Genomic DNA, 26014 nt, shown 5'->3' on the forward strand with positions numbered 1-26014 from the left:
TTGGAAAAGATTAAAAAAAAAAGAACAAAATCAACGTAAAGCAGAGCCATGTATTTTCTAAACAAATGTGCAATAAAAGATTCCGATACATTGGATACGCTTGTAGCAGCGAGCAGTGAGAGTTTGTTTCTAGTCGGGCTTCGATTGTTGTGTTTACATACCATTTAATAAAGCAGAAATTATGTTTATTTATGATGAAGGTTTCTAGGAAGGATGTAGAACTTCATGTTCATCGGATTTTTTGTTCAACATATGCAAATTGTAACTGGGGGAATTTAAACTGGCAACTTTGGAGTGTGGAGAAACCAGGCTCGGGCATGGAGCCTGAATCTGCTCAGTGTGTCTGTGTGTGGGTTTTTTTTTTGTGTGTGTGTGTGTGTGATGGGAAAGAGCCAATCATATGAAGTGCTAAAGCCTAGTTTATTTGTTAACTATGCTTAATGCTGCGTCATCCTGCGCTACGCTTACTTTGTTTGGTAACTGATCATTTTCATGTGTCGGGACAACGTTCTCTCCTTTCCAGATCACACTGTCTGAATCCATCTGGCTCCACACACTACAGCCCCCATTCAAAAAATTGTAATAAGTCTGTTGGGGACCAGGAGTTTAGATCTGCTGCCAGTTCCAATGAAGATCAAAGACACACTGATGATCAGATTTTGCAGTACATGGAAAATTCGCTGTTGAATAATTCTGTATAATAAGTGCTCTGAAAAATATACAACTGTACCAGTGGAATCCAAATGCATTGCGTTCATTGGCTACAACGTACTTGAACATTTCAGGCCTCCTGTTGGCTGAATGTGGTCGGTATTTGAATGTACTTTCAAAAGATATTTGTCTGAAACATACTGTACTTGTGGATGATTAACATACAAAAATCCTTAAATGAGTGGGAAGCTTTTTCAACCCCTTTAAATGCCTTTCAGTTACTTTAAAAACACTCAAATCTACACTGTGTGTTTCTGTTAGAGACTGAAACTCGTGTTTTTTTCCACACACTATTTAAAACATTACTCACATATCTAAATCTATCAAAAAATAATCTGAACTCTACAAGTAATAGCCTGGGCAGACTAACCTAGGTTAGTTCAATTTGTTATTAGCATTATGAAAAGCCCGCAAAAACTCAAAAACGTATTTTCAAAATCCGGATTCCCCTGCACAGCCGTATAATGCATTCAGGCGCTGGTAGTATAAAAACATAAAGTAGGGAATCAAAAGTGAAAAAGTGGCTTGACATACACATAGAGTAATTGATTTGAAGATATTTGCTGTGCTACACACCCTATGTTTGACTCTATATCTGGTCCTTACATATAGCTGCTGTGTGCCACGGCTCAGCTTTAAGAGGTATCTCATTCCCTCTGGAGTGTCAACAGGTCACCTGCAGCATGAGTGAGAGGAGCAATAATAAGGGTTTTAACATTCAGCACACATGCACAGTGTGGCTCTAAATACAAGGACCACTCAGGGAATGGAGTGTGTATGTGTGTGGACTTTCTAGTTGCACGGAGCAGCCTGCGGTTCTTCAGTTTAGAATCAATTCAATGATCTGTGATACATTTGGAGAATTACACGAGCCTGTGGGCATTTCACCAGAATAACTAACTAGAACTATACTGTGCGTAACTGCTGACAGGAAGTGCACACCGACATGCACACAAACACTGGTTCCTGGGGCAAGGAGCTGCAAAAGGTCAAAGGTCAGGTTACAGATGCCCCCACTGCTGAGGCTGCACTTATCCCCGTTGTTAAACTCAGCTGACCTCCAGTCTGTCCTCCTGTCTCCGTCTCTCCTCACATGCTCAACTGTTTTCCGTTCACTAAACCTTTTTTTTTCCTTTTTCTTCCCACTCTCTTCTCCCTCTTCCAAAGTTCTTCTTTGTCGTTTGTCTTTTTTCCCCCCACCGTCTCTTTTCTCTCCATTTTCTTGTCCCTTCCAACTTCAACTTTTTATTCAGGCAGTTTCTCTCCAGGCTTTTTCCTCCCCCTCTACTCTGAGATATGTAAATCTGTTCCCCTTCTGTCTCTCTTTGCCTCAAACAGAACTTGAACAAATGACTGCCACACTTAAGATTTAGAGAATCACCACAACCAAAGCCCAAACTTGAAAGTGACCACACACAAACAATAAATACAACTCTACTGAGCCCTGACAAGCAAACACAGACAATTTCACTGCACTTGTTACAATAAAAAACAAAGTTAAATATTGTGAACACAAAAAAAAAAAAAACAAGCCTCAACTTCTCGTCCATTGCCCGATTTGTAACTTTTGTTTGGACTGTCTAACTTTGATATTCCATCCCTTATGAAGGCTGGCAGGTAGTTAACTAAATAAATACAGCAAATACAGTAAATAACAACAATATCAAGCATTGAATAATAAATGGGAGTAAGAATACTGCCACCTTCTTGCCCAATAGGACACCTACAGTACTACCATGTCCCAGAGGAGGACATCATTTGTCTTTCTCTATAGACAAACACACATAAATAAAATACAACTAAATACTGTGATTCATTGTAGTCAACAAATGTATTTGAAGGCAGATTTATCTCAATTGTGATTTGCCTGTATTGTTATTTTCATACTGATTAATCTGACAATTACTTTCTTTATGAATTGATTCAGTGTTTTCTAGACAAAACGTCAGAAAATGTTCACACTGCCCATCGTAATGTCTGAGCCCAATGTGACACATTAAGATTATCTTATGTGGCCAACAGTTTAAAACCCAGAAGAAAGGAAAACTCTTGTAATTTATGACAAAATTAATGAATTTCTGTCAACCCAATAACTATTCCAGCTCTAGATTGAATTAATCCATGTGTTAAAGAAAACTTCAACTGGTTATTTCTCTGTTTTGTCCATCATTCATCTGTGTGTTCAGTGGAAGTGAGCGTTCCCATCTGTGCTGTCAGAGATTCACATTTTTGGGTAGAGTACAAGAAGATGTAAAGAAATCTCACAGCTGAAAGAAGACAACTGAGACCGCTGGCATATGCTGAGAGTGCAAAAAACACACACACACACACACACACACACACACACACACACACACACACACACACACACACACACACACACACACACACACACACACACACACACACACACACACACAACACACATATACACACAGTTTGCCGACATGCATGAGTTAATCCTATATTCCCTCTAAAATGCTTGAAATCCAGAAGGGCCAGTTGTGGCTTTCTCTCAATGACAGCGACCTGAAAACAACGAACCAGTCACACAGATGACAAACACCACACCAACCAACAAAAGCTTTGCCTCGTTAAAAACACAGACTGTCAAATATGATGGGGAGCTCCAGAGCTGGTCTCTGTTGCTTTTTCTGCACTTGCTGGCACAGAGTTAACCGTTCAGACCTCGATCTGTGACCATCTGCTTCTAATTCGATAGCAGCGAACACTGTCTGGTGAAGTGCCAGACGAGATGCTGTTTGGTGCCACTACCACCGAGACACAAGCCCTGTGGGACTCCCAAGTGAGACCCAGACTTGTTCTGGGATAAGAATAACTTCTGAGGAAAGAGTGGTGGGATGGAGCTTCATACACTGAAAGCTACCCTGGTGAGACTTTTGCATAAAACATTTCCCTCTGAGCGCGACTCAAAATGCAGAAATAGTTCCAAGAAATCAATTAAGCATGCAGTGAACCACAGTGAATTTAGCAAGACTGTGAATGCAATCACAGTGCGACAGGAGAACCGATGAGAAAGATAACCTCTCAGTGTGATTGGCTCTCCTCCATTTACCCAGGTGGAAAGCTATGGTTCTGATAAGTGAACTAAATGTGGAAGTGACTTAAACTTGCATTCTCTCTACTGGCCAGCAGGGGGCAACTCTTCTGGTTGCAAAAAGAAGTCTGATTGTATTATGAAAAAATGACCCTGGTTCTTCCTTGATTTATTACAGCTTATTATCAGTAAACATTGTAAACATGAGTTTATGGTCTCAAATGCTAGTTTAAGTCTTCTTCAATACAGAATGATTGTCATTTAGTAAATTATGGTCCCATTTAGAGTAAAATAGATTGGATGGCTTGTGATTGACAGGTCGCTACAACAACCAGAGTCGTTTTCACGTCACTTCTCTGCGGTCACAATATTGAAAATTCTGTTTACTGGTTGCAAAAAACCAAGATGGCGAAGGCCAAAATGCAGAACTCCAGGCTTCAAAATGACAGTTTACGATTTAACTCCCGACAATCACACAGCAAGAAAATAAAAAGGCAAATGTTCAAGATTATTATTATTATTATTTTTTTTTAATAAACATTGTCTATTAACTGCATCTCAAACCCATTTAACTGGAGTGAAATATGTGTACTGAGAATTTTTGATTTGCTTAAAAAAAGCAGAAAAAAAATCTAACTTCTCATAGTTTCTCCTTGAATCCATATTTACAAATATAACATCTCATTAAAACAAAGATAAGACAACATCAAGTGTCCCTGGCTTCATTTCAAGTGTTGCGCAACTGTTACACAAAAGGAAGTATTTGAATATTAAAGGCCTATTTTCTAACTCCCACACCGATAACGTCCTTTCATCTTTTCCATTCACCGTACACACCTGAGGCCTCCCTCATCACTTCCCCCATCAGTTATAGCTCAGCGAGCCCACATGCAGGAGGACTGCTCACTCCGAGGGAGATAACGCATTCGAGACGTGTCCAGAGACAAACTGTGAGAATGTCACCGTGTGTTTAGCACCCAGAGTACCACCGCCCCGACCTCATCTCTACCCCCCCACAGTACATGGTTGGATTGATCCTAACTCAGGCACACCAGTGTCAGGCTGTTTGACTGGCTAGATGGAGAGAAGAGGAATCGATAAGGGTGACTCCAGGTGTTTGTCAGTGAGTGTGTGTGTGTGTGTGTGTGTGTGTGTGTGTGTGTGTGTGTGTGTGTGTGTGTGTGTGTGTGTGTGTGTGAGTGGTGGGAATGTATGCAAACAGGGTCTAGATGTGAGCTGTTTGAAGAGCAGTTTAACCCCCTGAGTTTAGCTTAAACAGGCCCACTTTACAAATTCAGAAGGTGCCTTCAAACCCATAGTATTATCCAGTAGTATTAGTATGATTCTACTACTGCTACCAATCTTTGATACATGCTTTCAAGTAGAGATTTTTTTTCTCAAGATTCCTATACTCAACCTTGAGTGTTGGCCGATACGGACCGATACGATACCAGTGTGTCGAAAAGCAAAACATTATTATAGTTTTTTTTAAACTACTTTATACTACTAACCCTGTATGGATGTGAGATGATATGATTGCTATCGTTGCTGTTTGGCCTGGCTCAGGTTAAGTCCTTGGTAAAACGTCAACAAATACATACAGAGATGAAATGCTGTAGAACTTTCTTCGGTCTAGCTTGACATATTTTTCAGAGTAACATATTGCAAATATTGCATAACACTTTCCGCTAGCACCTGCCTGAGCATGTTCGACTCTAGATGAAAAAAAATCACTGATTTCGTCTACATTGAAAACTGTAGTTTATGTCATGCATGAATAGCTGGAGCGACACTGAGATCCCACCTCTTCTGGGCTCGAAGTATGAATGCCATTTCATTTGGCCTTTAACTGTTGTTTATGTTATTATGGGGAGTTAATCACATGCACGCAGATACAAATTAAGCGGTCAACCTCTAGTACAATAAAGCGACTGTACACATAATGAATAAAAAAATGTATATTAATTGTTTAGCTACTCGTGTGATGTGCAGAATCCTGAACTGCCCATAGTTTATACAAAGCATGTTAATTCTTGGTGACATTTGAAGGACAACATTCAAACAGGGGACAAGCTATTCAGCATTGTATGACACTGAGACATACAGCGCCACTGAATCATGGAGATACTGTGAAACATGGAGAGAATAGACGACGTGAAAAAAGAATACAGTGACCACTGAAAAGACTGAGAGATGGAGAGATTGAGATGGAAAGAAGTAGAGCATCAAAGCCACAGACGGTAAGATCACGTCAAAATCTCAAATCAGGTTCTACCGCACTCACCTCTCCACAGAGAGGCAATGTTTATCCCCCAGAGAGAAGTCAGTATTCTGATGACAGGAGCTCATTTCCCACCCGGAGCACGTTCATAGCGAGGGCGTGAGTCTGGTACATAATAGTGGAATAACTGAGGCTGAAAGCTGAAGCCATGAGGAGATGGGATATGGGATTTTCTGCTGTTTATGGCAGAGGGCTTGAATGATAAGACAGCCGTGGCAGTGGGATAGACAGGAGCTGAAATAGGAGGGGAGAGAGAGAGGGAGAGAGAGGGAGAGAGAGGCAGTAGGAGAGAGCTGTGTACTCGGGTTGTTTGTTAAGTCAACAGTAAGCCAGTGTCTGTCACCACAAGTTCTTTAAAAAAAGAATCCACCATCAGTTATTCTTACAGTATTATATCAAAATATGTATTTTTTAGGATAGGAGCAAAATGGGCCAAGAACCACACACACACTGTAGGACGTTTTTACCACGCTTAATGCTATGGAATATGTATGATATCTATGTTAACATGTTTTGTAATTATCAAAAGCTTAAGTTAGTATATCTGATCAAGCCTGAGTGTAAATACTGTAGTGATTTTCTCAACCAGGAGCTGTTTTGAGTGAGTTAGAAGAAATCATTCCATTTGATAACTTCCTTGCTGTTTGCTCAGTCCCATCTGTCATTGATGGAACTGTTTCTTAGATGGGTTTTTTTTTTTGTTTCACTAGAGCACATCCTTTCCTTGGGGGAACAAAAAAAAATGTTGATGAAAAAGTTGAAACCCAAGTGCAGATTGGCCTTAGGTTGGTGGTTCGATCCCCAGTGTCCTTGAGCCAGACAATCGACCCCCAAATTTATCTCAGTGTGTGTGCTGTGTGTGTGTGTGTGTGTGTGTGTGTGTGTGTGTGTGTGTGTGTGTGTGTGTGTGTGTGTGTGTGTGTGTGTGTTGTGTGTGAGTGAGAGAGAGAGAAAAACAACTTCAGTCGCTTGGGGCAAAAGCATCTGCCAGACGAATGTAATGTAATGTCATAAAAATAACTTTTACTATAATTGTACCAGCCCGACCAATACTGATTTATTAATGGTGATATAAGTAACACAATTTGAGAGTTAATAAATTCTGATAAAGACTTACATTATATATCCACTATATGTTGCTTTTTTTTTCAAATTATATAACAGAAACACAATTTCTTAATAACCTGAAACATATCTTTGGCATATTTCTACTTATTAACTGTCTGACATATACACAAATCCTTATATTAATAGGTCCAGCTCTAATCTGCACTGCACATTCATAAATGTATCAATGCACCCCTTACCTATTGTGTTCATCTATAAATCCTTCCGCCTGGTCATTGCTATGTTTTTCTTAATAAAGATGCAGTAGTACTACAGGCTGTTAGCAGCCGTTCAGTACTTTGCTGAAGGGTACTCTGACAGCAGTAAATGGACTGCAGCCTGCACTTATTGTCTCCTTTCCTCAGATTTGTTCGGCTCATCCCCGGATTTAAAGTGATGACCTTCAAACATCTCCCACAGCTATTCAAGCATTGCTACCTGAAGGTATAGTTAGTGTTGTGCCATTATAATAATAATCTCTCCACTTAGCCACGGGAGCTGAATGGTGCATAACAAGTCTCATCATAAACATAAAAAAAATCTACCTATATGTGGCAATGACGGGTTCGGAAAAATCTTCCAGAGCCATGTTTGGGCGTGTACGTATGTGCACAGCAGTGCTGGCACATGTCAACCAGCTTCTGAATTTCAGCAGCAAAGCCCTCTGGGTCACAGCTGACTTGTTCCACATGATTTCCAATTTCTACAAAAATTTCAGCTGCCGTCCATAGAGGGATTCTGCCAAAGTGATTCCTCTGCATGTCACTCCAGTTTCAAGGAGCTTTTTTACGCAAGTACGACTCTCATTAGCCGCTCAATTGAACTTCAGTTTAAAGTAAAAATCAACCATTCAGCCGGCAGAAAATTTGATATCTCATTTATGAGTAAAAGTGGAAGCTCAATTTGGAATAAGTGAACAGTCCCCTCTGCTTTGTGACATTTTCTAAATTAGGACAGACAATGAAAATTGAAAGGGCTATAGAAATGCCTGTGAGCTCTATATAAAAAATAAAGAGTATTATTCTAGTCCGTAATGTGAAGCGAAGTGAAATAGACTGATCCTATAAAAGAACCACGATAGAGGCCAGCCTGAACGGGCAACAAGCAAGACTGAGATATCACTCTGTTTCATCTCTCTTGCAGTCAGTCACAGGAGTCATGGTTGGGTTCATGCCCCCACAAAAGCCCGTAAAAAAAGAACTCCAAATGCATAAAAACCTGTTTTATTTTTCATTTATTTTCAACAGACAGAAGTGTCAAAGACCGACAGCATCCTCCTGGGCAGTGAGGTAGCATTTTATCCCCTTGTAACCTTGGTAAACCTTTTTCATTTAAAAAAATAAATAAATAAAAAAAGGAATATTTAAAACACTTGTGTAACGCCTTGTGTGAACACTGAACAAACCCTTTCCCAAAAGGCAACAGGTCACAATCTGCTTTAAAACTGAAAAGCATATCTAATGTTATGACACTGAAATTACTTGCACGGATTTTTACAATTAGTTCCACCATGGCAATATACCAATGTATATGCCAACTGCTTTGTAATTATTCTATTCCGTTTTGCGTTTTCCCATCTAAAGGCAGCTTGAAAGCGGCGAGGTTTAGGTGTTCTGGTTTGTTCTTTCCTCACTCTGTCGGTCTGGGCCATGCCATCGTATGACCATCATGTTTGTCAAACTACATACCACTTAAACCGTTACAGCCCTCATTTCTCACAGTGTGTTGTGAATCCCATTAAAAAGACATCCATTCAATAGAACAGATGAATGGCCAACCATTATAAGCAGCCAGATCGTAAGACAGATTTATTAGCCGAAGTTAATCATGTGTTCACTAATTTGGCTGCACGTATAGATGTGTAAATCACACCGTTACAGTTTACGTGAGCTGCATAATATGCTGCAGTCGGGGGGAAAAAAAAAATAGTCTAGAGGAAAATATGCACAACTCAAGACAGACAAGCAAAAAAAAAAACTCCCACAAATGAGTTGCAGTGACAGACATGGTATTTAATCTACAGAATTTCCCCCTGAGACTTTCTTTCACAATCTAAACAAGTCAGTGAGAAGACAACACGCAGACCACCAAGGACGCCAGACAAGAGAAAGGAGGTGAGAGGAGTTTATCCACATCACTACAGCTCCGTCACAGCAAAGTACTCGAAGAAACTTCTTATGAGCAGATTTCTGACCGAATGTACTCAGTAATGACAGCCAATGTGGTAAAACTCTTACCACAGTAAACTACAGATGGTGGATGGTGAATATACATCCCCAGAAGAAGGAAAAATATAGTGCATTAAGAGTATTTGTGTGCTGTCACTCGTCACATATAGGAGGACCCCGTTTATAAATATAAATACCAGAAAAAAACACTGCGGTTTAACTCGACACACACGGAACAAACAAACATCCATCACCAGTCGACCATCATGCCACGGTTGTGTTAGCAAATTTGCATTATGGCGTAGCGAACGGTACTGTACACTGTAATATTTTGGCGGCTATTGATGATATGAAGAAAAATGGTACGATGCAATCATACATTAAATGGACTTAAAAATGTTTGAGAAATGGTTTTCATTCCAAATTGGCCCTTCGCAGTGTTCCTGCTCCATCAGGGGGCTCATCCATATTAATGACACACAAGATGGACTGAGTGTAATGGACTGAATCCACTGTGATGCACTAAGTGGTTAGACGGCCGGCTCTGTGTGTGTGTGTGTGTGTGTGTGTGTGTGTGTGTGTGTGTGTATGAATGAAGGATAGGGGGTTGTGTGTTTTAGTGTGTCTTTGTTTATGTTTGGTCACATGTCCTTTGCTGTTTTGTGTGTATGTGTGTTCACTGGACGGTCACAACGCCTTAAGAAAATGTCAGAACAACAGACAGAGTGTAATGATGCACATGGAATACATTATCAAGATGAACTACGGAGAAGTGAGACATTGTAGATTGTTGTCAGTCACATGAATGCTTCTAATCCTACGTAGGTGTTGGACAATATCAGGTTTGAGGAGAAGAAATGTCTTTCACTTGTCTGAGGTATTAGCCTATGAACAGCTGAATGTGACCTTGAAATGAACAGTGGGGGTGTAGATACTGTTTTTAAGCAGTTTATTCATAGAATGTATATAAGAAGTGGTTGTAGTCATGGTGATGGCACCCTTTGGTTTGTTGACTGCAGTTTTGAAGCCTAGATAGAGTGATTCGGTCGTCGCCATCTTGGATTAGAGCAGTGGCCATCTAGGCTTTTTTTGCAACCAGAGAACGGAAGTGACCATATTTAGACTGTGGAGGAGTGACGTGGAGATGCCAATCACAGTAAGCCCGCCCTAAAGTATACTCTGCTTTATGGTCTATTTTAGTCTAATTCAGATCATAATTTACTGAATGAACATCATGTTGTATTGAAAAAGACTTGAACGAGAGTATGAGACCATATACAAATGTTTAACATGTTCACTGAGGGAATAAATCAAGTGAGAAGTTGTGTCATTTTCTCATAGACTTCCATGCAATTTGACTTATTTTTGCAACCAGAGGAGTCGCCCCCTGCTGGCCAGTAGATAGAATGCAAGTTTAAGACACTTCCGCATTGGCTTCACGCCTGGCTGTATTCCTTAAACAGGTGAAATATATTGCTGCTAAAAATGGATCTACTGCAGAATGATTTCAGGTTGTAATAAGAAGTCTTCTTTGTTTGATTATTTGTATTTTCTCTGCCAACTGAATCCATAAGGATATGGAGCGGGCAAAATGAGTTGCCAGCAATTAGAGCACACATTTACGAGGCTCGCTCTTCAGTTCCTTCAAGCCTCGAGTTATGCCGGAGTAAACAAGCTAAAAACATGGACTGTACAAGCCCTTTCAGTAGAAGCGCTGGCAGGCGGCGATGAGTAATGTGACAACCAGACGACCTCATTATACGCTCACCTCCCGTAGACGATTCCCTGGCAGATTGGACTTGAAACAGCCAATGCAACACCAGATATCTGTCAAAACAATGTCCACACTGGAGTATTGAGGTTCAGTCATGAGCCCTTGGTTGTTCCACATGTCGGTGTCGGTTGTTCAACAATTACACCGGAAGGTAAGCTGCAGTTTCGTCTTAATATAGCTGCTGGGGACGTCAACTTTTAGCTCTTGATCGTCTTGGACAAATGTGATTATCACTCTGTAAATGTAAAGTTTTTATTTGTAGTTGCAATCAAAACACACCTGTACGAGCAGAAACATGTGTGTCTGGAATATAATGGAATGTATGACGTCTCCTTTTCTTCATTGATTCTTTTTAAGCTTTAAGATAAATAAAGGTTTGAGAATAAAACTCTGACATCTTCCCATCAGGTTGATAAACTGCCAGTGAGTCCCATTGTGTTTAATCTTTTCAGGTTATCTACCTCTCTGCAGCTTGGAGGCTCAATATGCAGTTTCTGAACATATTTCATGCAAAGCAGAACGCAATATAATATGATCGGTTAGGTTTGCAATGACACTCGATGGGCAGGCATTGCTCAAAGCACCAACTGGAGAGAGAGAGAGGCAGTAGAAGAAACTCAATGACAAAGAGAGAGTGAGGGAGAGCAAAACTAAAAGGAGAGAAAAAAACCAGAAAAAAAAAAAAAAAAAAACAGAAAGCAACAACATTCCAGCGCAGTGTTTGGGATTGTGAAAGCTCTGGGAGAGTTGCTGCAGTCGGGCCTGGGAAAGAGCCAGTGCAGCTCCCTGGGGAGACCAACCCGCTGGCCCCCAGACAAACACCAGCAAAGTGGCAGAGCAGACACAGCCAGATGTGTGGGAGGGCATTATATACACACACACACACACACACACACACACACACACACACACACACACACACACACACACACACACACACACACACACACACACACACACACACACACACACACACACACACACACACACACACACACACACACACAAATGACACAAATAAAAAAAGTTTCATTCCCAAAATAAATATCAGCCATTCGGAAAGTGTGATACCTACTCAAAGTGGAACGAATTATGTAACATTAGTAAAGTTGTTGGGTATCATAACACCTCTACTGAGAACATTTAGCAGTGTGTTTAAAACGTTGCTACTTGTAGCACCTTTTTATAAAACTTAAAAAAGGACATTTGAGGAAAGCTGGAGCAGCAGCAGGGAACGCTAAAACAAATGTATTATGTGTGGTGTCCTTAAGATATACTGTACTGTAGCTGTATTCAAATATCCTATATGTAATACAGTATGTACTGCTCAAGCTAATACTGCTTATTAAACTGTTGTTGGAGCTCATTTTAGAGCAGAGCATCATTTTTTGGACCTGCCTTGTTAAAGGTATAAAGCCTGGTAGTCATTTTAAGGGACAAATTAAGAGATATTTCTATTTGCCTCATTGACAACATCCCCAAAATCCCCCTTCAATGTCAAATGATTGGATATTCATTGAAGTTAATGGGAATAACCAATGCCATTAAACATGTTCCGTTGGAAAGAAGTACAAGGCTGCTTCTTTAGAGCTACCCACCTGCTTACAACTATTTATGTGTGCATAACTTCTAAATTCTGAACAGGAACAAAATGTTCCTTGTGCTCCACGGAAATCACAGTGCCTGCTGCCTCAGTGTTCACAAAGTCCTTGTCACTGGAGCGGCTAAAAAAAAATGTGCAACATGATATCATCACAGGTTGGAGAATTGGCTCTGATCCGTGTAGCTTTTGAAAAAAGAAAAAGCTATTTATGTTTCAGGAAAAGCATCTCGACTGTCCAAAGTCATGTGCTGGTTATGGAATGTTTTTTTTCTTTTCCCCCTTTAAAAACATTTCTTTAGAAATCCCCAGTGGTAACAAAACTATAGAGAGAACCAAAAAAAAAAACCAAAAAACTCTGGAACACAAACAACAAAGAAAACAGTCAGGAGGAAGTTGCTACAACAGATCTGGAGTCTGTTCAGTGAGAAACCCAGAGGCCTTTTTAGCTTGCCTCGGTCAAACATGTGCAATGTTGTTTTTTTGGAGCATGTCTTAAAAACTTGCATGCAAAGCGATGCTGGAAAAGAAGACCACGAGGCTTTTGAAACATGTTCAGTCACTGCTGAGTTAATGTGCTGGTCATGGGAAAAAGAAGGAAACGCACATGTATCATTTAAAGTATATAGATACCAACTGAAACATTCAAACCTTGAGTTACTGCACACAACTGCGGCTCTGTAGCGGCTCTATATTAATGCTCAATCCGGCTGTGGGGCTATAAATAACACGCATGTCATCATGAGATTTGTTTCTCTCTCTCTTACGTCTCTCACCCACGCCGCCACACCAACACAGACACACATACCCTCTCTCCCTCTCACCCACATACGGTCGTTCACTCTCGCTCTCTCACTTTCAGCCACTTGTGCTCTCCACGCTCTGGTGTAATAGACGCGGTGATTAGCCAGGGGCAGGCGACCGCTGTGGAGAGCTCATGAGAGGGGGGGGGGGGGGTTTCTCACATTGCCGTTCCCTCTGTTTCCTACAGAACAGAGGCTTGTTTGGCACCAGAAAAAAAACAAGCATCCAGGGCACAGCGTCGCCCTGAGAGCTGGGTATTCCTGGGGTGGCCAGTGGGGGGTAAAGGGAACCAGCAATCAGCTGGGATCACAGAAAATGATTTTTGGCTTCAGGCCTGTGATATCACACTTACACACACACACACACACACACACACACACACACACACACACACACACACACACACACACACACACACACACACACACACACACACACACACACACACACACACACACACACACACACACACACACACACACAGAGACAGAGTGGATGTGCTCAGTCTTTCAATGCAAGGCAGGCAGCGTGTTCCCCTTCCTATCAACACGTATACTTTTATTGGTATATTAAAGCTTTCCCTTCATTTTGTCAGCTCCGTTCTCAGACAGACCTAAAACAAGTGATAACATATATTTAAGAGAGAAACTCCCAAGTCGGCTCACATAAAAATGGTTTCATAACTTGAAAATGTTCAAAATTACAGGAAAACTAGGACATTAAGTGTCCCCTTTCTTTGAATATATTTCATTTAAATGCAAAATGCAGACAAAAAAAGGCACTATTACTCCAACTATCCAGGCCTTAATTAGACTTTCTGGAGTGCATGCATGAGAAACAGAATGTATAGGCAGAATATATAGGAAGCTACAGAAGACTGAAACAGCCCCGAGACAAAACCCAAGCTGCTGGAGAAACTCGTCCTACTTTCTTCAAAGAACAATCGCCTGTTTCTGCAACAGTGCTCTACCTGAGGAGAAATGAGAAGCTGGTGGGGGGGGGGAGGGGGGGGGGGGGGGGACGACATTTGATAACAGTTAGCAATTAAGACCAATAAAATGAAACCAGTGTTTTGGTGAAAATAGAAATTCTCTTGCTTTTCCCGTGGTGGTGGTGGTGGTGTTGGACTCTGTTAGGCTGATTGTATTGGGGGGGGGGGGCTAATGGCTTAACCGTGGCTTTGTCGGCTTCTCTGCCTGCTAACTGTGCTCTCCGGAGAACTGCTATGCTAATCCAAAAATCTGGCTCCACTTTGGAAAACATTCCCAGCTGTCTTTTTGCATTATGTGAAATCAGGGCTGGTGTTTTTTGTTTTTTTTTACTCCAAAATGTGACTTTGATAATGAAATAATTGTACTCCTTAATGAGATCCAGTTTGATATCAAAGATTAATTCCATACTTTGGCACCAAATGTGTCCTTAAAACTTGACAGTAGAGCTTCCAAGTTGACAAATGATCAACTCCAGAAAGAGAGGAGCAGCTGTGTTGGCCTGAATCTTGGAATCATGAACAGAAAGTGGAGCGGGCTTTATTCCTGCAGAACATGGAAGACATTTGCGGGAGGGTCATACAAGAGCAGAGGTAGCATCCAGGTAGCCTGCAAAAATCCGTCACAAAAAAACAGCAACAAATCCCCGACCAGTCCATCGCTGTTTACAGTAGTTTATAGACACATAGATTTTCCTTTTTTTGCAATGTCAGAAATAATTTCTCTTAGTGGCTGTGAGGAAGGCGATGAGAGGTGTGGTTCAAGAAAAAAACCGCTGCTGGCATCAACAGTTTGGAAAGGCACATCATCCAATTACAGTGAACACAACACCTCGCTGCTCTTAACTGCCAAGTGCAAAACAAACCAACGACAGCAGAAACTAACGGATACCAGAGGAGGGAGACACAGCGAGAGAGAGAGAGAGAGATCTGAGCTGATGTCCTCCCTCGCCACTGACACTAACAGGTGAAATGCACAAGGGGGGATGAAGGCGAGCAGCTGCCTGTAGGGGTCAAGAGCTTTGGAAGAGAGAAGGAGCATCAATGCTTTGTGGAGGAGCTCAGGCTGAAAAGGTGGAGTAGCTCTGAATTGCCTGAACAAGCATTTCATCCTCCTCGCTTCCTCCAACCGGCCCAGAAACATTTTTCAGTGGGTGCATGTGTGTGAAATCGAGCCTGACGGGTCTCATTAAAAAAAAAGAAAAAATAAGAAAGTCAGATTCCACACACTTCCTGGTTGTGAGGGGGAGTTTTGCTGCCAGCCAGTGTTTGCTGCTTACTACATGTACTTTTTCCAACCCTTGGCATGGAGGAGAGATGAAAAATATGTTGTTTCAGCATCTATATCGCAATGTCACACATGTGCAATCATCAGATCCTCCAAGGGGGCTTAGGAATTATCATAAATTCAACTCATATTTATGAAGTCTTGACATTTTTTCTGCAAATTACCAAACTGGAAGAACCACAACTTCCTTAAAACTACAGAAAATACTTTTTTTCCTTTGTAATATTTGGCAACCCTGTGCTATTCATGGTTCCAAATGAAGTCCTTTGATTTATATTTAAAAAAAAAAACCTAACTTATCATGTATTTTCTATGTGTGTGTATCTTCAGGGTCTGAATACAGAGCAGCAAAGAAAAGCAAATGTTGTAGACAAAACTAAAGAGGAAATAGTTGTCTGGTGTCTCTTTGTGAAAGGTCAAGTACGGCACACAATGTATCTGTTGTTGTATCACACACACACACACACACACACACACACACACACATAGAAATGAACAACATCTGTGGTGGGAGCTGTGGAGACAGAGCACATGCAAACAGAGCAGGACCTGAACCTGCAGAGACACAACACAGATGGCTGCTTTTTACCCAGCTGGCACTGAGACATGTGGAACCAGAGATCATTAGCAAGATAATAAGTGCACGGCAATGTTCAAAAAAAGTAAAAGACTATTTTAAAAAACAATGTCAATGTCAACAACAATTTGAAGCTGCTCGAATCACTATTTCCATAGTGACGATGGATCAAGTGACTATGTGTAATGTGAAAGGGGTTGATCGTAGTGAAAAATCACCCTGAGAATCATAAATCCCCAACTGGCCCCAAAAAATCTACTATTACTGCTTTTAAAAAGGAAAATAAAGATATACATAAACACATTACATGCTTCACTAATATGTATAGTTGTTTAGAACATGCAGTGCAGAAACCTCTGACCGTCAGTGTGCACTGATCCAAAAACATTGTTTTAACTAAACAATATGGACTTTTAATAATAATAATAATACATTTTATTTATAGAGAGCTTTTTAAAGTTCTCAAAGACGCTTTACAGACGTTTCAAAATCATCATAAAAAGCTTCACACTAGAAACTTAAAGCACACAGCATTCGTCACACGTTAAAAGCAGTTCTGAAAAGGTGAGTTTTGATTTCTGGTTTGAACATCGAAAGATCGTTGCAGTCTCGGATGTGTTTGGGGAGAGAGTTCCAGAGGGTCTATAGTCTATATTCTGACAATATTAAAAGGTAGATTTCTTTCTGTCAAAGATAAATCAAAATTTCCCCGTTTGTCAGGAGCATGCAGCCGCAAGAGGAATACACCGTACGTAGACCGAGGCACGTCATGTGAAATCACATTCCGCCCAGAAACTTTTAGCCGTACACCGTGAGCAACATATGCCGAGGTCAGCGCAACAATTTATTGCTTATTTATAATACTTGTTTTTTTATTTTATTTTTATTTTTTATTTTCATTTTTATTTTTATCTTGTCTTTCTTTACTATGTCTCTTGTGTGCACTTTAACTCTATGCTGCTGTAAGCCTGCAAATTTCCCCGCTGCGGGACTAATAAAGGATTATCTTATCTTATCTTATCTTATCTTAACAAGCGGATTGGCGTGCGATGCAATCACACTATGGCGACACCGGCGGTAGAAGACACACCTGTGGATTCTGTGTTCATACAGTCTTAAGTGTTCGAAAGGTTACCCACATTTATAATGAAAAATAGTTTACCAAAGTTGGCGGTGGGCAAAATGTTATCTCAGTCCTCAGCGAGAGGATTTTTTCCGTCTTTGACTACCTTTTCAAAATCAATAAAAAGAACATATTGGCACAACAACAATCCAATACCCACTCTTAATAGCATAATGTAATATTCTCCCACTGTTCCGCTAAAAGCATCAGCCGTAGTGCTTCTCAGCTTCTACTCAGGACATTAAAAATCCATTAAAAAAAAAATACCATACCAGCTGTTATGCTTATATTATTTATAACATCAAATATGGATGGAATGAGTGGTTTTTGAAATCACTAATAAGAAAACTGCAGTGTTTGTAATTAAAAACACAGCCTGTCAGTCATTAGGTTGAGAACACTGGCTTCATGCATACAATTCTTTTTGTTAGAGAAAGCCAGTGTTGCAATACTAATGTACGATTATGCTAGAGCAGTGCAGAGAGTGGAATCACACAACAACAACAACTGGTCCATAAGGAGTGACCAGACTCTTCTTGGCATTAACATTTAAGAGTCGCAAAAATTATAATCTATGCAAATCAAAAAAAAAGCGCCACAAGAAAAAGTCATGGAGAAGCAGCGACTGCAGAGGACAAACAGTCAGGGTTTGGCATGTCCTTAATGCAAGTGGACATGCTGCATAGACAGTCAAGAAAAGAAAAACAGATGGACACACACAGACCAACACACACACACACACACACACACACACACACACACACACACACACACACACACAAAAGAAGAATGAACTCACAGTGCAGAGAATCAAGCCCTGGCAGCCATGGAGTCCCAGTTGGTTGAAGTTGAAGCAGAGAGCACCCACTTTAGGAACCTACAGATGACGGAGAGACAGAAACGGGGAAAGAAAGACAGAGAGATGAAGAGGAACAGAAAGAGAGTTTGAGAAAATGAAGGAGGAGGGGTGGGGATAGAAAGAGGAAGGAGGGAAGAAGAAGAGAGCGCTCGGTTAGTTTTTGCCTATAAAACAGATCTTTTAACATCTTGGCTGGTTTTCACAGAAAGTTGTTGTTCTGGCGCGGCGTTACAGAGCACACTTCAGATTTACTGGAACATTTAGCACGTGGAAATAATACTCTCCATCACGTTAGAGGCCAACAGACCAGCGGATACAAGTCGATGCATATGAAGTCATTTTTTATCTGTTTGGTTACAATGTGAGATGGTTAGGATTAAATATAATTTGTTTATAGCTCTTGTTCATTTTCACTCCAATGCAGCTGGACAACATTTACTCTACCAAATATTCTTTACTGCTTTACAGATGTTCCTGCTTTAACCACAATTAACTTGATTTGATGGCGATTTAAACGCATCTATGGTTGGAAAGTGTTTGATTGGCACATTTCTCTGCATTTTCTCGAAGAATTTAGTTTGTGCTGTTGACAAAACCACCAAAGAAGCAGCTGAGTGAAACTGCGTGAGAAAAAAGGATACTTTTATTCTCAGTGAAAGTCACATTTCCCACCAAAATACACAAAAGACATTAAAAACATAAAAAAAAACAAAAACAGTAATGGCGCCTACTGTTTTTTTTTTAGAAGGCATAATTCTCTGGTCAACATTTGTCATGTTTTACATTCGCACTTCTGCATGCGAGCATCCATCTCGCCCTGGTCTCATGCGTGCTGAAAATAAACTGGACAGTAGCAGCTCTTCTAATCCAGTTGGTGGATTTAACGCTAACTATGAAGGGAGGACACGTTTTCTGTCAATGCATTGAAATTGCTGAGCTCACTTCCCTACTGAAGCCTCCTTTTGCTCCTCTAAGGACTATTTGATGTGGTTCTTGAAGACAAAATAGCTGGCTCTGTGAGTGTTGCTATGCAACCGAGGACAACTTCAGAAAATATTGCAAAACCATCCCCCCCCTCCCCCCATGTCAAGGATTGTATCTTAAAAAAAAACCCATCCTGCATTCATTCAAACGAGGACGGTTCTTCTTCTTCTTGGGGGATAAAAAAATAGCCACAGTGATCTCAGTAGCCTTGAGTTTATTTTATTTTATTTTTTATTAGCCCACTGATTTGCTTTAGAATGGAAAAGGGATTTGAAGAAGAAGGGAATGTGGAGAGAAAATCCTTGGAAATGAACCCATGTTACGAATAAACGCAATCTGGGTTTTATAAATGTTCTTCATTTGTGAGTAAACTTCCCCCTTTACTCAACATTTGTGCTCTTGGGCAACATTGTCGTAGCACAACTCCATTTTGCTTTTCATTACCAGCCTCATTCTCCATGGGTTATGGGTTTTGTTGTCGTCGTTGTTGCATCGTTGATGATTTAAAGGTCTCGGTAGGATGCCCATGCAAGTTTCCAGTGAAACACCCAGCACAATCAATTATGAAACCATCACATTAGTATAATGGAACAACTTCCTGTCATGATCCTGTCAGTTTCCTAATTTACATGCAGAGCATAAACACCCAGCTCCACAGCTTTGATGACATCCAAAGAACATTTCTGACAACTCTCAGGCCACAAGCCAGCAACGGTTCAGCCTGACGAACTGTCAGCGTGCCTGTTAGTTGGAGGGAAACAGATTTGTTTTCTTTCACACTATTTCTGTAGCTCTGACCATCATTCATATATCATATCATTATTTTGTTCTCAGCAGCCTTAATTGCTGTGATTCAGGATATGGCGTGAGTACTGCGGCGTAAACAACACGAGCAAACCTCAGCCTTTACTAGACTCACATTGAGGAGGAAACAAAGGCTTTTCTACCAGCTATCTCTGATGTGGAAGACAGATAATTACACAATCACTTAAGATTAGAAAAATGGAGTTTGTTTAGAATTGGAATGATCGTCTCTGTTCGAGTGCCTGTCCCCATATGACGGCAACTAACTGAATGAGTGAAATGTTTTAACAATCAAGCGTGAAACAACAAAAAAACAGGACTCAGGTTGAAAAAGAAATGTACAGTGTGGGGCTGGAGATGTAATGTAAGTCAGGAGACGTCGTCCCGGATAAGGTCAAACTCATTTTATAACAGAAAAATTCATGAAAAGCATTTCTAAAGCTTACGATTAGGAGCCGGATTATACACCCTATGCTCTCTTAAATTGTGTTCGTACTGTAGAATGACATTTGCTTTTATCCAGCACTGGTCTTTGCACACACTCCAATAACTATACACATGCAGGTGGCCAAATAAAACCAACTCCAGATGACCCAAGCAGGTCAGCTGGAGCAGTTCCTAGTCAAAGGGCTCAGCGGACAATGCATAGTACAAGTTGTTTTTTTGTACATTTCCTCTACGTAGATTCCAAACATTGATAGTCACAAGCGTGTCTGTGTTGTTGTATTCACCTTCAGAGGCTGCTGCAGTCCACCACTGTTTGTTTTGCACATCTCAGCAGACTTTAAAATTAAAGCGTGGCGTTTGCAGGTGCCATAACACGCATGGCCCTGCCTCTTTTAACTTCACCGACCACAATCCCCTCCCTCCTACCTGGTAAACAACAGCTGGTTGTAGGAGTCCATCTGCTACCTGTAAAATCCCCCTTCCACAGGACTCTGTTGGTTTGTCTCCTCTGAGAGGTGCACTTAGTGGGACACCAGTGTGTGCTGCTGCTGCTGCTGCTCCTGCTCCGCTACCTTAATAACAGTTTGAATATTTGACTGGCACACTCGGGTGGTTAACAGGCTTTTAATTGACTGTCTGAGTGCTTTTTTTTTTTTTTTTTTTTTTTTTTCAATGAATGACTGGGTGGCTTGAAAAATAAATGTACTGTTAACTGCCGTGGCTGTTAGACGTAAGCTTTGTTAAATAACTACAGTGTATGTGATTCAAGCTTCAAGTCGCAGTGTTTGACTTCTCTTTGGCGTCGCTACTGAAAGAAAGCATCAGAGCAACTTTTGGACAAGTTGCTTATTAAAGTGCCAAAAGATGTGAAATCATTTTTGAACCAGATGAAAAAGTAGGAAAATGGTTAACTTTATCTTTATGTAAACGTTATGCCACATTTCTGTACATGTCATACGGTCTTTGTTCGATCCGATAGGAGAATAATTAGCACTGATGTACTGGCATCTTTGCACAAAGTGTTTTCATTTGTCTCCCAGATCACCTTCACCTTCCCCTGTCTGTCCACGGCCAGGTTCTGTGAGCATCATCTGCTGACTCACTGTCATTAACGCCGGCTGCAGAAAGGCGGAGCTAATAGCTCACAGAGGAACCAGTCAGACAAGTAAAGGACGGGTCAAATTAAAAAAAAGAAATCAGACCAGAAACACAAACACAGGAATCAAAATGAATACCCGTGTTGTGGCAAACCATACTCTTAAGTATTTAAACTCAAATTGTGCATAACATCTCCAGGAAGTCTGGATTAAGGTTTAATGACTCCATCAATCACACGCACGTGGCTGTCGAGCAAAACACAGCAGGTGACCACACTCACTGAGCTCCACAATTATTGCATGTGTTGTTTGGAGGTTACTATGTGAGGTATGTTCACAACATAATTACAACTGTCAGTGGCGTTTCAGTCGTACTGCATGATAGAATGCAAATACAATTATTTTTTTTTTTGGTTAAGAAAAGTTTGGTGCTGTTGGGCAAACTTTTCTTAACAACAAAAGAAAATTGTATAAGTACTAAACTGCTATTTTTCACACCAGTTTTAGCAGTCGTACTCTGTAAAAACCTGTGTTTTTCTTAAATACGGTGTGTTGGATGTATTGCATAAGTCTATGGTTGAGCACTGACACACACAGGAAGCTTTTACACAACAACAGGGCTCAGCGGAAGAACGCAAACAAATATCACTTCAAAATCCAAGGGCTTTGTGGCCGAGTCGACGCCACGCAGACAAGGAAAACTGTCACCATGAGCTGTGTCTTACGCTGAACACACAGATCAGTCCTGCTGTTCATCCCAGGCATCAGAATGGTTGTTGTGCTGGCCCCTAGTCTGTCATTCTGCTCTATCTTGTCCTTGTCTCCATAACAACCTACAAAATCTAATCTCCAAACTACTCTGCATTTTCAAATACAGACTCGTCGTTGCCGTTGGTGCATAGGGGGCTCCACGGTGACAACTAACACTGTGACTCCTTATTTAAGGGACAGATAACACAGACCGGAGAGTTAAAGAGGGCAAATAAAAAAAAAATAAAAAAAATTGCAGAATAACATTAATTCTGCAGTAAATTAGTAGCAATAATCATGCATTTAGTTTGATTTTTAACTTTGGTTTAGTCCATATGAAGACATCTTTTAAGTGGCAGCTGTAGTTTATCCATGTTCTGGAGTTGGCAGTAGATGGATTTCCAAATGGTTCATTACCCCGTCAATTCATTGAGTCAGAGCCCGGCCTCAGTTCTGTCACGAGTTGAAATAACATGTCAATCAACACCTTGCAAGAAAAACCTGGAAGAAGTTCTTGCTCTGGCTTCAAGTTAAGGTAGGCAACTAATTTTAGTAGAGTAGAATTTGTTATAAGCTAGAGCCGTGCCATATATTAAAATCAATTCAAAAAAGTTGCCTGCCCGAGCTTTACGCTTGCTACATTGACATATAACTTTTAGGTTTAACATCCTGCTTTTAATTCACTTCCAGAGTCAGCTGAATGAGTTCAGGTTGAATCACACTAGACGCAAATCCACTGCCCGGTGACACGTGAATGGATTTAAATTAGGAGTCTGTTGACTCGCGACTTCCACCCTGCAGTGAGAATAAACAGGGAGTGAATTGAAAACAAGACCCAAACACACCCTCTCTGGTCAGGGCTAGAGGCATTAGCCACCATGCAGATGTGTGTATTGTGTCTTCCTGCTTTAAAGCTGATGAGAAAGAAATGTGTTGGAGGAGGGGCGGGATTAATCCAATATACATAAAGCGAAAAATAGCCACAGATAAGCCACACGTCAAGTTGAAATAACTTGACTGTAGTATAAACACTGCTGAGCGTGTACTTTTTTTGCCTTCACATTTGAGCATATGGGAAAAGGGTTTCCGGATCAATCACTCCCCATCGTAATATCAGTGTGCATTTCTCTCTCTTTCACTCTCAGGTTATTTATTACAGTTATTTAAAATCCTGTAAAAAAAAAAATCCTTTTACTATGGATGGAATTTCTATGCAGACAGTAAAAGGATTGTGTTGAAAATGCAGAGAGGAGAGTCAAAGGGTGCAAACAAGCAGATAAACCTTCTCCTTTGAACCCTTTTCTTCTTTTTAAGCTGAGAAAGCTGCTTCCTTACAAACGCAATATTCACAAGGACGAGAAAAAGGAGCACAGGCTGTAACAATATCGTATACAAGTGTACAACTGAACATAAACATTGCATGAACAGATAAAAAAAAGCGGTGTGTGAGTAAGCATTGAACGGAGTGGTGACACACTCCCATTGTTGTCCCGTAACACTGAGCTGTGACTAAGGAGCAGCAGCTACTCCTGTGCATAAAGAGATCTCATTAACACGTGAGCCAGCTTGTCCAAAAGCCACACATCCTGCTCAATTAGAGGATGTCCCTTCAGCGCTGAAAGCCCCTCTTCCGAAAAACTTGACACAAGAGACGGGGGGTGGGGGGGGGTGATAATAATGATGCATCTACCGGCTTGTGGCTCCCTCTCTCCGACTTCCCCTTCATCTAATCTCTCCCTCTGCACAACCTTTCCTCCGTGGATCTCGTAAATCCAGCGTGATCATCCTCTCCATCTGTGTCTCAGTATGCTAGCGAGCCTCTGTCACACCGAGGAGGCAGCAACAGTTGTTGTGAGTCTCGGAGAACAGGGAGAGGAGGGAGGCGAAGAGTAAACAACAAACAAAAAAAAAAAACGTGGCTTACTACTTACAAAGCAGCGGCGTGTATCCGATCAGCGGCACCGGCCGGACGAATGGGCGGGAGAGAGAGCCACATGACAAAACGTAGTCGATATGAAGCTGGTGTATGAATGAGAGACAAGAGAGGGAGGGAGGGAGAGCTCCAGCGCTGTGTGTGAGGAAGGAAGGAGGGAGGGGGGGAGAAGTATGAGAGTGGTTCATGATGGGAGAGCCATAACATCACAGAGCAGAGACAGAGGAAAGGAGAGCAAGAGGGAAAAAGAGGAGCTATGTCTAATACAGGAGGGTCAGAATCCCAAAAAACGTGGCTTCTTATATTCAAAGAAAAAAGGGCAAAAGTAAAAGAAAAACCTGAAGTAAGACAAAGTGACTTTAGCAGCAGTAGTTGTGTTCAGTCCCTAAGTGTGACCAGCTCACTACAGATGATGAACTTCTCATGGTGAGCAGTGAGAGAGAGAGATGAAATGAAAGAGCGAGGTTGAGCGGGGTTCTCCCAGTAGGACTGAATTCCCAGAGAGACCGATCAGTTTCATGATGCCTCTTAACGATACACTTTGCAGTAGCAAAAGGCAACCTCCAGTCTGCTTAGTGCAAATTAAGTAGATGTACCAGTGGCCTAATGGTTTGTAAAGTGAGCGAGTCTAGACAGAGAGAGCGGCTTCCTCTTCCTGAACAGCTACGACTGAAGTACAAGGTATGAAGCAGTGGAGCAGGTCAATATCCAGAAGGGACGGATTTGGCAAATTAAGCTCGTTATCCTCCTTGTATCTGTCTATAAAACTAGATACAACTTCTTAGCAGGGCTGTTCATTGGGAGATAAAGAAGAAAAACTTGATTTTATGTCCTTGGTTAATGCTCACAGCTCAGATTGTTTGGCTGCAGCTGTGTTCAAGGTTTTAGAGAGCTATCAAAGAATGTTAATGTGACTGAAATGTGACATAGTTAGCGTGCCGCTTTTTTCTTTATGAATATTGTATTTTTTTCTGAATGGATATTTTTCACAGGGAATATTTTTGATTTGCCATCACAGGTGAAACACATTTTTAATAACAACCACTGAGTTCCATTAAATGTCTCGGTAAGCTTTGCCAGTGAACCAGCATGCACAATACCAAGACCTCGCTCACCTAAGTGGCATTGGGCTGTTTTTAATGTTATTAATTATATTTTTTTCCTACTTTGACAAGCTAAAATGTTGTAGCTTAAGTGCTCTACCGAGAAAAAACAGCGATGTTTTTATTCAAAGCTCTAATCTAACTAATGTCCCTGCATTAGCCTCCTCAGCCTTGTCCATTTCTTCAAAGTTTTTGACCCACTTACTGCATTAAAAGCACATGCTTTCATTAGAAACTTAATTTATAGGTCAAGAAAAGTGAATATCAAATCAATTACTTTGGTACAGAGAGCTCTGGTACAACAACTAAGTAGAGAGTGGAGACAAAAAGCTTTCACAGCAAGGAAAACATGCCAAGTAGTATAGCATCTACTAAATGAAGCAGTGTTGTTGAAAAGTGTCTATTTTTTATTCAGGTGTATCTTTTAAAAACTCGTTTCAACAAAACAAAAAGTTCAAAACAAGAAGTAGCAGCTACTGTAGCGTTCTCTGTAAACTCAAACGTCTTCAAGAGGACCCAATATTTTCAATATGGTCGCCAACGTGCGTGCAGATCGTG

General features: G+C 40.9%; 1 protein-coding gene across 1 annotated transcript in view; it reads right to left on the reverse strand.

Moving 5' to 3' along the window:
* Positions 1-26014, reverse strand: part of peak1 (pseudopodium-enriched atypical kinase 1) — a 102009-nt gene that overhangs the window by 33015 nt on the left and 42980 nt on the right. The window contains 1 exon segment of the mRNA XM_054620091.1: positions 18279-18356. The gene's annotated coding sequence lies outside the window, so the exon portion shown is untranslated.

The sequence above is a fragment of the Anoplopoma fimbria genome, chromosome 19, assembly GCF_027596085.1.
Source record: "Anoplopoma fimbria isolate UVic2021 breed Golden Eagle Sablefish chromosome 19, Afim_UVic_2022, whole genome shotgun sequence".
Classification (NCBI taxonomy): Eukaryota; Metazoa; Chordata; class Actinopteri; order Perciformes; family Anoplopomatidae; genus Anoplopoma; species Anoplopoma fimbria.